Source organism: Narcine bancroftii, chromosome 8 (assembly GCF_036971445.1).
Source record: "Narcine bancroftii isolate sNarBan1 chromosome 8, sNarBan1.hap1, whole genome shotgun sequence".
In the NCBI taxonomy this organism is placed as follows: domain Eukaryota; kingdom Metazoa; phylum Chordata; class Chondrichthyes; order Torpediniformes; family Narcinidae; genus Narcine; species Narcine bancroftii.
The window spans coordinates 108,831,016-108,844,065 of NC_091476.1; the positions used below are offsets into that span (position 1 = coordinate 108,831,016).

The 13,050-nt window shown below is 42.1% G+C and overlaps 1 protein-coding gene and 1 long non-coding RNA gene across 8 annotated transcripts in view; one reads left to right on the top strand and one right to left on the bottom strand.

The window, feature by feature from the left end:
• Positions 1-2,412: 2,412 nt before the first annotated feature.
• LOC138741164 (uncharacterized) lies at positions 2,413-10,003 on the bottom strand. Its single transcript, XR_011343367.1, has 3 exons — positions 9,715-10,003; positions 4,341-5,543; positions 2,413-3,271 (listed from the first exon to the last, which is right to left on the bottom strand). It is a non-coding gene; the product is annotated as an uncharacterized lncRNA (long non-coding RNA).
• The window catches only part of zbtb16a (zinc finger and BTB domain containing 16a), a 235,986-nt gene continuing 231,165 nt past the window's right edge, over positions 8,230-13,050 (top strand). Inside the window, exon 1 of one of the 7 annotated variants that reach the window (XM_069894826.1) lies at positions 8,230-8,301. The gene's annotated coding sequence lies outside the window, so the exon portion shown is untranslated. Of the gene's footprint in view, positions 8,302-8,875; positions 9,080-9,800; positions 9,991-10,178; positions 10,413-10,879; positions 10,903-11,228; positions 11,493-13,050 lie in introns of those variants that run through there. The other 6 variants (XM_069894821.1, XM_069894822.1, XM_069894823.1 and 3 more) reach the window with 6 other exon arrangements.

Consider the following 13,050-nt stretch of genomic DNA (forward strand, 5'->3'; position numbering starts at 1 on the left):
TGAAAGGTCCTTTTTTCTGTTTTTCGTTTGGCCATTTTTCGTAAGGGGTTTATTACGTGTGAGTTGGGCGACAGGTCACAGATGCTAATGAAAGTAAAGAGAGGAGGTGGGGGCGATTAGCGGGCTGACGGGCCGGCGCCAATGCATTTGCAAAGCATTCTGGGATTTGTAGTATTAGCTGTGCATGCGCGGCAGCCAGCGGGCCAGCTCTAATACATATTTGAAATGATCTTGCGGGCCAAATATAATTATATCGCGGGCCGAATTTGGCCTGCGGGCCAGAGTTTGACATGTGTGTGATAGAGGAATTAGGGCACACATGTCAAACTCTGGCCTGCGGGCCAAATTCGGCCCGTGATATAATTATATTTGGCCCGCAAGATCATTTCAAAAATGTATTAGAGGTGGCCTGCCCTGCAGCAAGAGCCGATGCTGTTTTTTGGTAATGTCACCCCCACCATCCTCCCCCTTCATTGCACATCCTTCCCCATTGTAACACGAGAAATTGTAACACGAGAAGTCTGTCGATGTCATCAGCCGGCAAGCCGGTTGGAAGGCTCCCCGCACAACCAGTCACTTCTCCCACCTGTCAAGCGGTGCGGCGGATGGGCGAGCGCCTGTGATTTCCTGTCGGCGCGACGGACATGGCAGGCAGCGCACGGCCCCCGGGCAGCGCGAGCCCCGCGTGACTGGCACCGGACGGCCCTTCCACAGCGCGAGCGCACTTCTCCCGGTCGCCACGGCCTTCAGCGCTTGCACCCGCGCGAACCCCAGGGACGGCTGGTTCAGCCCTGCACGTGAAGAGAGAGATGGTGGCTGTCCGCAAAGGCTGATCGGCAGCGCGCTGGACCTGAGTGGGTGGGTAAGCAGGGGTGGGCAGAGGGTGTAGGTGAGGAGTAATGGGCAGGGGAAGTTATGGTGGTGCGAGGGGCAGTTAGAGGGAGGGATGAGTAGAAGGAGGGGTGGATAGGGAAGAGGTAAAAGGGGAGGGGCAGGGCGAATAGGGGAGGGATGATTAGAGGGTGAGAGACGGTAGAGGGAGGAACGGGTTGAGGGGAGAGGCAGTAGAGGGGCGAGTATAGGATGGGGTGGGTAGAGGCAGAGCAAGTGGAGTGAGGGGTGAGTAGAGGTTGGGTAAAGGACTGGTCAGGTAGAGGGATGGTGGGTTGAGGGTGAATAGAGGCCTAGAGCCTGAGGAGTGAGCAGGAGATGCTGAGTCCTGATGCAGGCCAAAATGGACACAGCCTGAGAATGCTGACTACATCTCCACAGGGACCAAATAGGTTTCCCTCAGGTCAAGCAAAGGGTGAACTTGAGCTACCTACTCCTGACCTGTAACATTATCCTCCTAAAGTTATATCCTAAAGTTTAACATTACATATGTTGAAAGAAGAGAAAACATGCAGATGTGGTTGAAAATTTTCAATAAATATTTAGTTCAGGCCTCGACTTAGTCCAAGTTTTTAATTTTGGCCCTCCGTGAATTTGAGTTTGACACCCCTGCTCTATCATGTAAAAATTTATCTAACCGAATTTTAAATATGTTTAATGAAGCAGCCACAACCACTTCCCCGGTTAGAGAATTCCAACCATTCACTACTCTCTGGGAAAAACTATTTTTCCTCATCTCTGTCCTAAATCTACTCCCCGAATCTTGAGACTGTGTCCTCTCGTTTTAGTTTCCCCGGCCAGCTCCAAAAACCTTCCTACATCTATCCTATCCATACCCTTCATAATCCTATATGTTTCTATCAAGCTTCTTGTGTCATAGAGTAGTAAAACATACCTTCCACTTCTCACAATAATTTTTGCCAAATTATGAGGAACCTCTGTCACTAAGTGAGAAGGATGGTCCAGAACGACTATTCCACTTAAATTTCACATGCCTGACAATTTATGAGCTGGATGAGGATGAGTTGAAGGACTCCAAGTAGACCTTCCAACGTTAACCATCCACAGGAAAGGTATGGGAATGGGCATGTGACACACATGGGTCTGCAGATGATAAAATCTGAAGCTCAACACAATCTGCTGGAAGAGCTCCAGCCATTATTTTCTCCCACTGATGCTGAGTTCCTCTAGCAGATTGTGTTTACCTCTATGACTCTGGAGGCAGTTAAATTATTAAATAAAATGTCTGCCTTGTCCATCTCTTATCCTCTGCCCCAATCTTTGATACTCATTATGTTCAATGTAGGTCAATAATCCAAAGACCTCAAATGTGGAGACTTCCAAAGATTCATATAAAATAGTGTAACTATTTCCCTTAATAGTTGCTTGGGCAGCATGCAGACATTGTTTTACGACTCATTAAAATGAAAAGTATGTTCTAAAATAGCATTGAGATTTTCACTGTTTATTTGAACATTAAAACAATTAAACTATGCTTAAAACAGTTAATAAAATGGACACTAATATATTAATATGTTAATACTTTCAACAGAATGGTCAAAGAAATTAGCTGTCTCTCTACATTTTTCCTTGGTTCTGGACATTACAAAAGCAAATTCAAAACTAAACTTGTTTATATTAAACATGCATTAAAAAGACCTTGCATAAAAACTGTTTCTATGAAGACATACTCATGAAATTTGAAAACATTATCTAGCTGCTTGAAACTTACAATTCATTTTAACCCTTACACAAAGTATGAAAGGCATACTTTGATGGGGACAGTTGGAGTAAATGCAAGTAGGCTTTTTCCTCCTAGGTTAGATGATAACTAGAGGACATGGGTTAAAGGTGAAAGGGGAGGTTTAGGGGAACTTCTTCATGCAAAGAATGGTGTGAAGCTGGAGTGGTGAATGTGGGCTCAATTTTTGACATTTAAGAAAAAATTGTGCAAGTACATGAATGAAAGGAGTAGGGAGCAATATGGAATGGGTGCTGGTCAGTGGGACTAGACAGAATAATAGTTGGGCATAAAGGAGAAGAGCCCAAAGGACTGTTTCTTTACTGTAATATTCTATGGTTCTAACGATTAATTACAGTTCTAAAAATATGAATGCACCCAAAAAAATTGGATAGAATCAGTTCCTCGGCCTCACCAAAAGAAACCCATTCCCTAATTTAGTCAAGCAATCCTCAGCAACAACAAAATTCTTGACATTTTCAGCTTTATTCAACAATAGCACTGGATTGTAACTCTTGGAAGGTGATGGCGAAGCGTACGTTTGAATCACAGAACCATAGAAACAGGCCTCTTCGGCTCTTCTTATCAGTACTGAACCATTTTTTTTGCCTAGTCTGCAGGCAACCTGGCAGCAATTGTCTATGTACAAACGAAAATCAGTGAGCAAGAAACAAAGTAAGCAAGATCCAGCACACACCCATACATATCATCCCCCCACCCCACACACACACACATCTCTCCCCACCCCCCCTCTCCCCCACACACACTCATCTCTCTCCAACACACATACATCTCTCTGAAGCTAATTCGGGGCTGATTGCAACGCTCTCGATAAAGAAGAGAATCATGGCGGAAATGGGGTGTTGAAGTCATGTATAACATTTCATTAATCCCTTCTGCAGAGCGCAAGGCACAGCTTGTAAAACTTTTTTTTAACGAAACCCTCTTGCATGAATTCAGTACTGTCTTCTTTGACGTTCATTTAAATTCTTTTTTTTAACCCCTTTAACAAATATTGCCTGTAGTTTTTTTCCCCACAAAATTAATGTTATAACTTTTAAGTATAATTTTTAAATTTATCCATCCGTAAAGTTCGCCTGAATCCTTAAGTAGGCTGCTAAACTCGATCGAGGGAGGGTGGTGCGGTGGGGGCGTGGTAGTAGTAGAAACCTCACTCAATAGGAGTCAAACGTGGTTTCAGAAAGGGTTAGGTCCACTTCAGAAAGGGGTTGGTGCCTTTGGAAGGGCAAACAAATGGCTTTATTGGACACAAAGTTTCACATTTATTGGATAGAAAGCAACCAGGGAAGTACGGTAGCGAAATGGGAATTCTATCAGCGTTCCCCACTGTAGTTTTGATCTCACGAAAGTTTCTTTCAACTTTCTTGGGACAGAAATTAAGTATTTCTTTGAGAATCTTCCTTTGACTAATTTTTTTTGCAGAAAGGTGGTAAAATCTGGGTTGTAATCTGATGTGTCATAAATAAATCGCGGAATGACACTAAGCATGACGGCAAAATAACTTTGAGGCAGATAGATCGATGACTGAAATCTCCCGAAACGTGTCCCCTCCCACTCGCCTTCGGAGGCAATTCACGCTTCTCTGCCGACTGTTAATAAATTGTTCCCCAGATACACGCCCGAAATCGAATGTGAAAGGGCTCGGCATTTTTAGTTCAAGGCTGAAATTGGCTCCTGGGGACATTACCTTGGTTTCTCACACCGAATATCGGGTTAACTTGACACACGAGTAATTTGAACGAGATGTCACTTCGTCGATGCCGTTTGGGAATTGGATATAATGTAAAATTAATCTTAAAATTCAAGCCAGTTCTGCAGAAACGACCCTCGTGCTGAATTTACTGAAATACCTGGATCTTTTAAAGCTCTCGGGAGGGTGAACGCAATGCCTCCATGTTTGTTCCAGGCACGAATATTGCTTGCAAGTCCGTGCAGTTAAAATGCAATTAAATCACATGAGCCCAACTTCAATCACAAGGTATCTGCAGGAAACTTGCTGCAAGTCTGTCTGTTCACGCGAGTCAGACTTTTCTCATCTGCAGAAGCGCGGGGCGCTGTCCAACAGCGAAGAAGCAACTCACTCCTGGACCAAACGGGCAGCGAGTAAATTGATAGCACGGACAGAGTTCACCCCAATGCGTGACTTGATGCTTAAGTGTCTATCGAACGGCGGTGACCACTGATTTTGCATTCGATTTACGAATAGCCCTCCTTCTTGATCGATGGAAGCAGAAAGAGACCGCGCGTCGTGGCGCAGTTCCCTCAATGACCCTATGGTGTGTCATTCTGAATTCATCCAGTTCTACTGCATCCCTTGCGTTTTCAAGCAGCACTCATTCGGAGCCCACTTTTGAATAATGCACCCGGAACTTTTCTAAAAGATATTCCTTGTGCTGATTTAGCGCGAATCGATTAAACTGGGTCACTGAAAACTGGGACTTTGTCTTTAACTTCTGCACAGAATACCAGCACTAACCAGAACACATTGTATTCAATGAGATAGTAATCCTATAAATTCATTGGGAATGGCATTTTGACTCACATTCAATTATGACTCCACATCTTGTTATAGACGAATGACTCTTTTTTTCCCCCGACATACTTTTGCACATAGTACAGGGACGACTTAATCAACGGTATGAATTCTTCTCCCATGAGATTATAAGTATCATAAATACATAGATTTCCACTAGCTGTCACACCTTATGCGCCTATTAGTAAATGTTGAAAGCTAGCATGCACACAGCGATGGTGTTGCAGCTCATCCATGGGATGAAGATATCACAGGTAAATCCGACATTTCAAATTGAGAAGGGAGTGATGATTCGCCTTGTTGAACTGCTGAAGTCTTTGGCATCCCCTGTTACCGTTAGGTGAATTATTCAGGGCACTGTGGAGAAAATATATTATTTTTCAAGTAAGGATGGCCTCCAACTTGGAGGGATAATTCCACATTACCTCTTGGCCTTATCGTTTTAAATATCACAAGTTGTGTGTTTGAAGGTCCTGCCAAATTTCCCTTGGAAGGTTGCTGAAGTGCTTTCTGTAGGCAGTATTCACTTCAATAGCAATGCAGAGTTTCGGAAGTGAGGAAATAGCTAAGGTAATGCTTGCCATGCGAATTAATCAGATTGTTTTATTCTGGTAGTATTGAGGTTCTTGAAAATATGTGAAGAGCAGTTGTCCATTCAAGTAGAGTTCATCCCACCCCTATTGATGACTTTACCTAATTAGTCATGGGAAAATAAGACATAGGGAAAGCCAGGTGAGTCATCTACAGGGTCTGAGCTGTTTTTAAAAGCACAAATTATGGTGGTACCAATTGATGTGGCCTCATTAAATTTCTCAGTAATGATGACTCCAAAGATGTTGATTAGCAGTTGATTCATTGGATGTCAGTGGAAAGTTGTTGGATCCCCCCCACATGTTGGACATGCTCATTGTTCACCTTGTGTGATTCGAATAGGAGTAAAGATAATATTTTCTTAGTACATCCTTACATTTGCAGCATTGATGTATTGGGTGATTGGCTACTTAGAGACCAAAATCAGGAGTAACATTTCAATGCAATCATTCATTTGGGGTGATCAGACAGGAAAGACTCCCAAAATCAAAATACATAGTGTTTTGTACATGTTAGAAACAAGGGTAATGTGTGATAGGTGATTGAAAGCTCAAGCTGGTGAATAGGTAACTATCTGGAATATTCAAGCAATAACTCCCATAATTTTAAATGTAATCTTGAGACAGAAGATGTTTCCTGGCATTATACTGGAGCCAGACACCTTAATGCCCACATGTATGTGCCACTAACACCAGGTCCAGTCACACCTTGTGTGTTTGCAATGGATGTACTTAGCAATCTGATATTTTCACAGTACATTCATCTATTATCTCAGGAGTGCTTCTTGAGTTTGAATGTGTCTCTCAATAACTTGATGGAGATACAAATGAATTTAACCTTTTGTCTTTCCTCTCTTAACATGGTCCATTATGTTTCATACACATTAGGTCAAGGATCCCAAATGTATTCCACTACATCTGGCTATGTATGAACGTGAGATCCTTCTGGGTAGAGCTGGTGGACAGCTTTAAAAAAATTGCAAAAGTGGAGTTTCCACAAGACCCAGATTTGTTCCTTCTGGGAGATAGTAGTGAAGTACAGTTTAGATGATCCAAATACCAAATTCAAATTGTGAATATCGTTTTGTTGGTAGCCAGAAAGTATATAGAAGTCTAACTCTTAACTTAGTATTATATGATGGAGTATTGGAAGTGTGGCAGCTGTACCTGAAGTACATAGGTGTGCAGGTATGATCTATAGCCCCCCCCCCCCTTAAGAAATAAGTTAAGATACAAACTATCCTAACAGATAAATAAAGAACAGACTGAGTTAAGTTTGTGGTACAGATGACATGTATTAGTTTTAAGTTTTAATTTTTTTTGCCTTTTAAGGTTTATTTAATATCCAGAGAAGGGATATTGTGTGATAAGAAAATGATTTATATTGTTTGGATATATTTGATCAAGTCTTTTAAAATAAAATATTTTAAAAATTCCCAAATCTACCCTCATGTCTCATTTTTTGTTTGCCCCAACACTGCACAAATGATACATATTTAGGAACAAGATTTCTAAAACTTCATCAGGAGTCCATATAAATACCATAGTTAGTTTTGAGAACCATTATGCCAAGTGGCAACAGTTTGTATATATCTAACATAGCTGTCATTTTGATCAATAGTGATATTCGTGGGCACAGGTGGATCCGAGTGGTTCCAAATGTTAATGACTACTTGCAATATTAATAGAAGACTGGGAACTCTGTGATCTAAATAGAGAAGCTAATAAAGGCTTATATTTAATGATTTCTATTACCATGGCCTGAATAGATCTCCCTCTTTCTGCTCCTCCATGTACATACACTGAATACACTCGTGACATTAGAAGCTCTTGCACGAATGGTATGGTTGTATTGTTTCCGTTTAAAAACAATTTATGTTATGTGAAGTAAGGCAATGGTAACTTGTAACCTATGTTTTTGGTCAAATTATAATGATATTGCATGATCTTTTATCCAGTATTTTGTACAAGGAGTAAGAATGTAATGCCTAATAAAATCCACTCACTGGGTACAAGACAATGTTAACCAGATTTTTTTTTGTCTTACTGCAATGGGAAGACTATTGAATAACGAGTGAGCAATTTTTACTTAAGAAAATATTAAAATGGGACATTTGGAGTTATTTAATATATAACACAATGAATGTAATACTTTTGAAAGATTCCTTTCAACGGTTAAAATATTGAAATTAAAATCAGAAAACCCAGGACATCAAAACAGTAAAAGCTGAGGGATGATCTCGTCCGGCCGCTCTTTTAAATATACGGGTATTTCATAAGATTAAATGTGTATCCTAAATCAGAACTGCCAGGCATTGATTTCATATTGTTGCATTAGCGTTCTTGCTTTCCTTCAGGGACTTTAGCCAGAGTAAAGTCATGAATGTGATAACACTTTGAAAAAAAAACAAGGTTCCGTTGGTCACTCTCCGCCTTGTATTGTGCATGTCAGCGGAAAAATAAACGACGGGGCTAATCAACGAGTCACTGTAGAGCGATCAAAGTGCGAGGCCAAGCTTGGAATGGTGAGCCGAAAACTTTAACGTGACTTTCCGACAGCCACACAGCTGTCATTAAAAATAGTGGGAGTAAAAAGCATTTACTGTACACTCGAATAAAATAGAAAAACAATGGACAACACCCGAAACCAGTGGCCCGATTCTCTCTTGTGCAATTATGAAGAATTGTGGGCACACAAGATTTTAGCTAAATGCAAATATTTTGAACGTTGAATTCAAACCCCTCTCTTGCAGATCTGTATTAACCAGTGAAGAAAATATGCTGGGGATAAATTAGATGATCAAGATGCCATTGTATTTTGATATCTGTTATAAATGAGGGGGGAGGGAGAGAGGAGGGGAGGAGGGTGGAAGAGAGGAGGAAGGGAAAGAGGAGGGAGGAAGAGAGGGGAAGGAGAGAGGAGGTAAGGAAAGAAAGAGGGAGGGAGAGAGAAAAAGGAAGACGAGAAGTGGGAGATACGCCAGCATCAAAGATGGCGCGGCGGGAGCTGTCACAGGGCGCCTAGTCTGCAACTTTGACGGTCGGCATCCAGCTCTCTGATGCGGACTTGACTCAGTCCCAGACGCGAGCGGATGACGTCTCCAGTCTTTTGATTTGCTACATTAAAACAGAGAGGTGTATGTGTATGAGTGCGGCGCGCACTGTGAACTGTTTTGTATGCTGCGCTAATAATAGCGTGCATAATTCGGTAAGAACCTCGAGACTGAGGCTGTGCTGAATGAAAAGACGATTGTATTAATATAAAAAGAGCAAACCTATTTATACCCAGAGAGGAAAAATAAGGTAGGCAGAGAAATAATGCTACTGTCCTGCAGTCTGAGCATTGTATTTGCGCGTTTGAATGTTCATTTCTCCTTTTGGGCTTTGCTTGTTGTCTGATTCTTTGTCTGGGTAGAGAATATTTGGTCCACAAAACTCACTAGATGGGGAGACAGCGGCTTCCATCCATCGGAAGGTTAGACAGAAACCGTGGTCAGAATGAAATGCATTTATAACATGCGGGAGATGCTGACCCCGTCTTTGTTACTGGACACTTGGGTATTTTTTTTATCCCCTCTTGCATGTGTGCGTCTTTCTATATATAAATGATTTTTCCTCCCCTTTCTGGTCTTGTAAATTATTTGCTGAACAGGCGACCGTGATTTGTTTTTTTTTAAACTGATTTCGCGGTGTTTTCGACGGAGGGGTTGGTGTGTGTGTGTGTGTTTTATTGATGTGGGGAGCTCCCAAGGGTTCCGGCGTCCAGCGGGCTCCGTGCGCCGGCCGATCGCTGCTGAGATTCACAACACTGTGCTTTGATCCCTCTTGCTCTCGGGGAGAGGCGGCCGTGTATTTAAAGCGGCGTTGGTGCAACGTTCGCCATGCCTCTCTGTAACCCCTTTTAAATCCCGTTGACACGCAAGAGAATAGTAACCCACCTGCAATGTATTCCATTTCCTCCTCGCCGGTGAACCCTATTTGCATGAAGGTTCTTAATTACAGACCGTAACAGTGATTCACTGTGCAGTGAAGCTGACTGCAAATGACCCAGAAGAGAGGAGGTGTGGATTGGGCAAAGAGGGGTCGGTGAGCTCGGGGGAAGAAGGAGAAGCGACTCGGCGGTCACCACGGAGGTGGTATCAAGCCCTCCCACCTCTACAAACAGTTGGCGATACACCGGACTTCCGAACTTCAGACGTTGATTTAAGAGGATTGTAATATTACAAAGTTATTCTTAATGATCGTAAATAATTCTAAATTCCCTGTAATTCTAACTGTACAATTAAGTTGAGCCAAGCTTGGAAAGCAACCACCAAGTTATTCATTCTCACAGCAAGGACCGTGTTTAAGGATCCGTCCACCCTCGCACGGCGGCGCTTGAAGCCGCGTCCTCTTTCGTCTCAAAATAGACACATTGGGACATACGAGGATGCCTTTGTCTGCCAAATGAAACGTTTGGGTGTTACATTTCCGAAAACAAGTTTCAGCGTATTTTCGTGGCGCTAACGTGGGGCAGGCGTCAACGAGACTATATTAGTTGGCGGAGTTTAAATGTTTCGTGGTTCATACGGTTAATAATTACAATGGTTTCTTGCTTGGAAAAAAAGCTGCCCCCTTCTCTTTAGAGTTGATGCGTGTAAGGAACTTTTTATTTCCAAAATTGACATTTAATGACGGGATATGGGGGTTAGAGAGATTGAGAAATGCCAGGTGTTTGAAGATGACCCGAAACAACCAGTAAAAACGAAGTTAAAATAGACTCCATTAGGGAGAAGTTGAATTTCTCTAGCGCCTCCTGTTCCTGAAGTACGTTACGGCCACTGGGGCACATGAGCCGGTTTATTGGGAGTACTGAACTCAGTTAACGGATAAATATTACCGGGATAACTCCATGGCTCGAACCAGTGCGATCGTTCGGGTTCCTCCGAGAGAGCGAACCAGGACTTAACATCTGCTGGACGTCCCGGGTCCACTCTGGGACTCGACCCGCGCGTCAGCCGAGATGTTTGTGTTCCAGTCCCCAGCACGGGGAGATCACGATCCTCCGATTCGTGTCAGGGTTGGCAGCTTGAACTGTGGACCGAACGTTTTTCAGGAGCGATGAGTGGAAAGCGGTGTTATTTTGAGTTGGTTAAATGTTTAATTCTTGCTGAGGCAGAACATGGAGACCTGAAGGAAAATGTCTCCATGTTCACAATGATAGGGGATTGCCATTAATTGGACTCCACGGGTGATCTATTGCATCAATGAGGATTTTTTTCCCCACTATTCCCCCCCCCCCCCCCCCCCCCCCCCCAATACAAGCTGTCAGTCGCGGACCGATCTGTGTAATAATCCACCTGGGTGTATCAGCTCTGATTTCCTTCGTGTTTCTCCCCCCAATAAAGTAAATAGCAAATATTATTCCTGCCCTTGCCTCCACTGTTGTTCGCAACCCGAGGGTGACTGCTCAGTTTGAACAGGTGTGAGTTTTTGTTGGGGGGGTCGGTCCCACCCACCCTCTACCTAGATTGATCTCAGCTGGACCCTCTTCTCCTGATCGAACTTGCTCACTCTGACAGGCAACTTTATATTTATCCGGCGCCTAAGCTCTAAACATTGGTGGTTCTCTCATCCTTGTTTTTGTATACTATTTCTCCCTTCTTTTTACCACCATGCTCTACTCTATTCCATCTCCCTGAGTCGTTTAAGGATTTTGCTGTGTCATGATCAGTGGGTAAGATTTTCCAACTTTTATATCCATGAAAAACTCTCTGGACTTTAGCTGTGTCTGGTGAGGCCAGTGTGACTTCTTCAAAAGTTGGGTGAAATAGGTTAGCCAGGGGTGATGAATTAATAGCAGTGAACAAAAATTCTTGCAACGTTATAATATTCTGAGTGCATTGTTTCCTCTTCACTACTAACTTGCTATGGGGTTTAGTACATTACTAGAGTGTACCATAATGCTCATTCTCAAGCTTTATTTTTTTTAAACCTAATCTTTACTTCCTTCAGTGAAACAAGCCATTCCAGCTGACTAATCTTGCCTCCATATTCTGTAGTAATAAATCTCATTAAAACTTGCTCTTTTCTTGCTCATTAACCATGTCACTTTTTTTTGCACTTGATGCTTCATACTTGTTAGATGATGAATTTTTTTAAAATAACACCGGGGGAGGGAGATGGGGGGGGATTTGTGACATTCACTCTTGACCAACAGATTCAAGCAATTAATGGAGTACAAATGAAATAATTGAATAAAGTTGATGTACAACTTATAAAAATAGTTATGAGAGCATCTTGAAATATAAATCTATACTTTTAGTGGTTTACAGTATTACAAGAAACTGGCATGGTATGGGGAACTTTGAGTGAACTGAAAAGGATAGATGGTTCCAATCTTGGGCAAAATGATTGGTTTCGATTGAAACAATTCTATTAAGGAAATGAAAGCTGGGTTTTTGACAGCATGTTGTCCAAAAGTACTTGGCAATGAAGTACTGCTCTAACTATGGCTATGGTTTTAAAAAATAGCAAATGAAGTTCATTTTGTGGAGTAGGAAATTTGGTTAAATTGACTCTTCACAAGTTTTTTTTCTCTTGTTTGTGTTTAAAAAATGTACATTAAATGGATGTGTAAATAACCAAGAGACAGCCTAGCCTCATCCCCATTTTAAGTATTGTTACATCATTGGATGAGATGTTGTCCTTGAAAGGCTAGAATGGTGGGAACTCTGCTATGCATTGTGCTTTGTTGGTCACCATTGCATTTAAGTTGCTTTGTGTGCAGTTGCTACATTTATGCTGGATAATAGTACTTGTCCAGGAAGTTGAAAGCATTGGCAGTGAGTTCATGAGGATGGGGGAGGGGAGAGTTTTATTCAGTATGAGTATACCCTGAGATGCTTACTCAGTATTGTTGCTGTTATTTTTGAAGGTAATCCAAATACTGGGGATGGGTGTTCCATAAATTGGTTTATTATGAAACTATGCACTTTTATTATATGGAATAATGAATGCTGTGCAGTGTGGTACAATGTGACACTTCAATCAAATTGGCTTCTGAACCATAAGCTGTTTTATTGCACCAGCTGTACTTTGGAGGAATGTTACTGCCTTGAAACAAATTGTTTTGGAGAGAAATTTAAATGCAGTGCAGGTAATAGCTCCGCAGTGAGTGAACAATGAATCGTTCGCTAGCTGCGTTACTGAAAGAGTCCAATATCTTATGAGTCAGTGACCTTTTTATTGGCAACATGCATGTGTAATTTTTTTTAAATGTTCCATTTTGATAG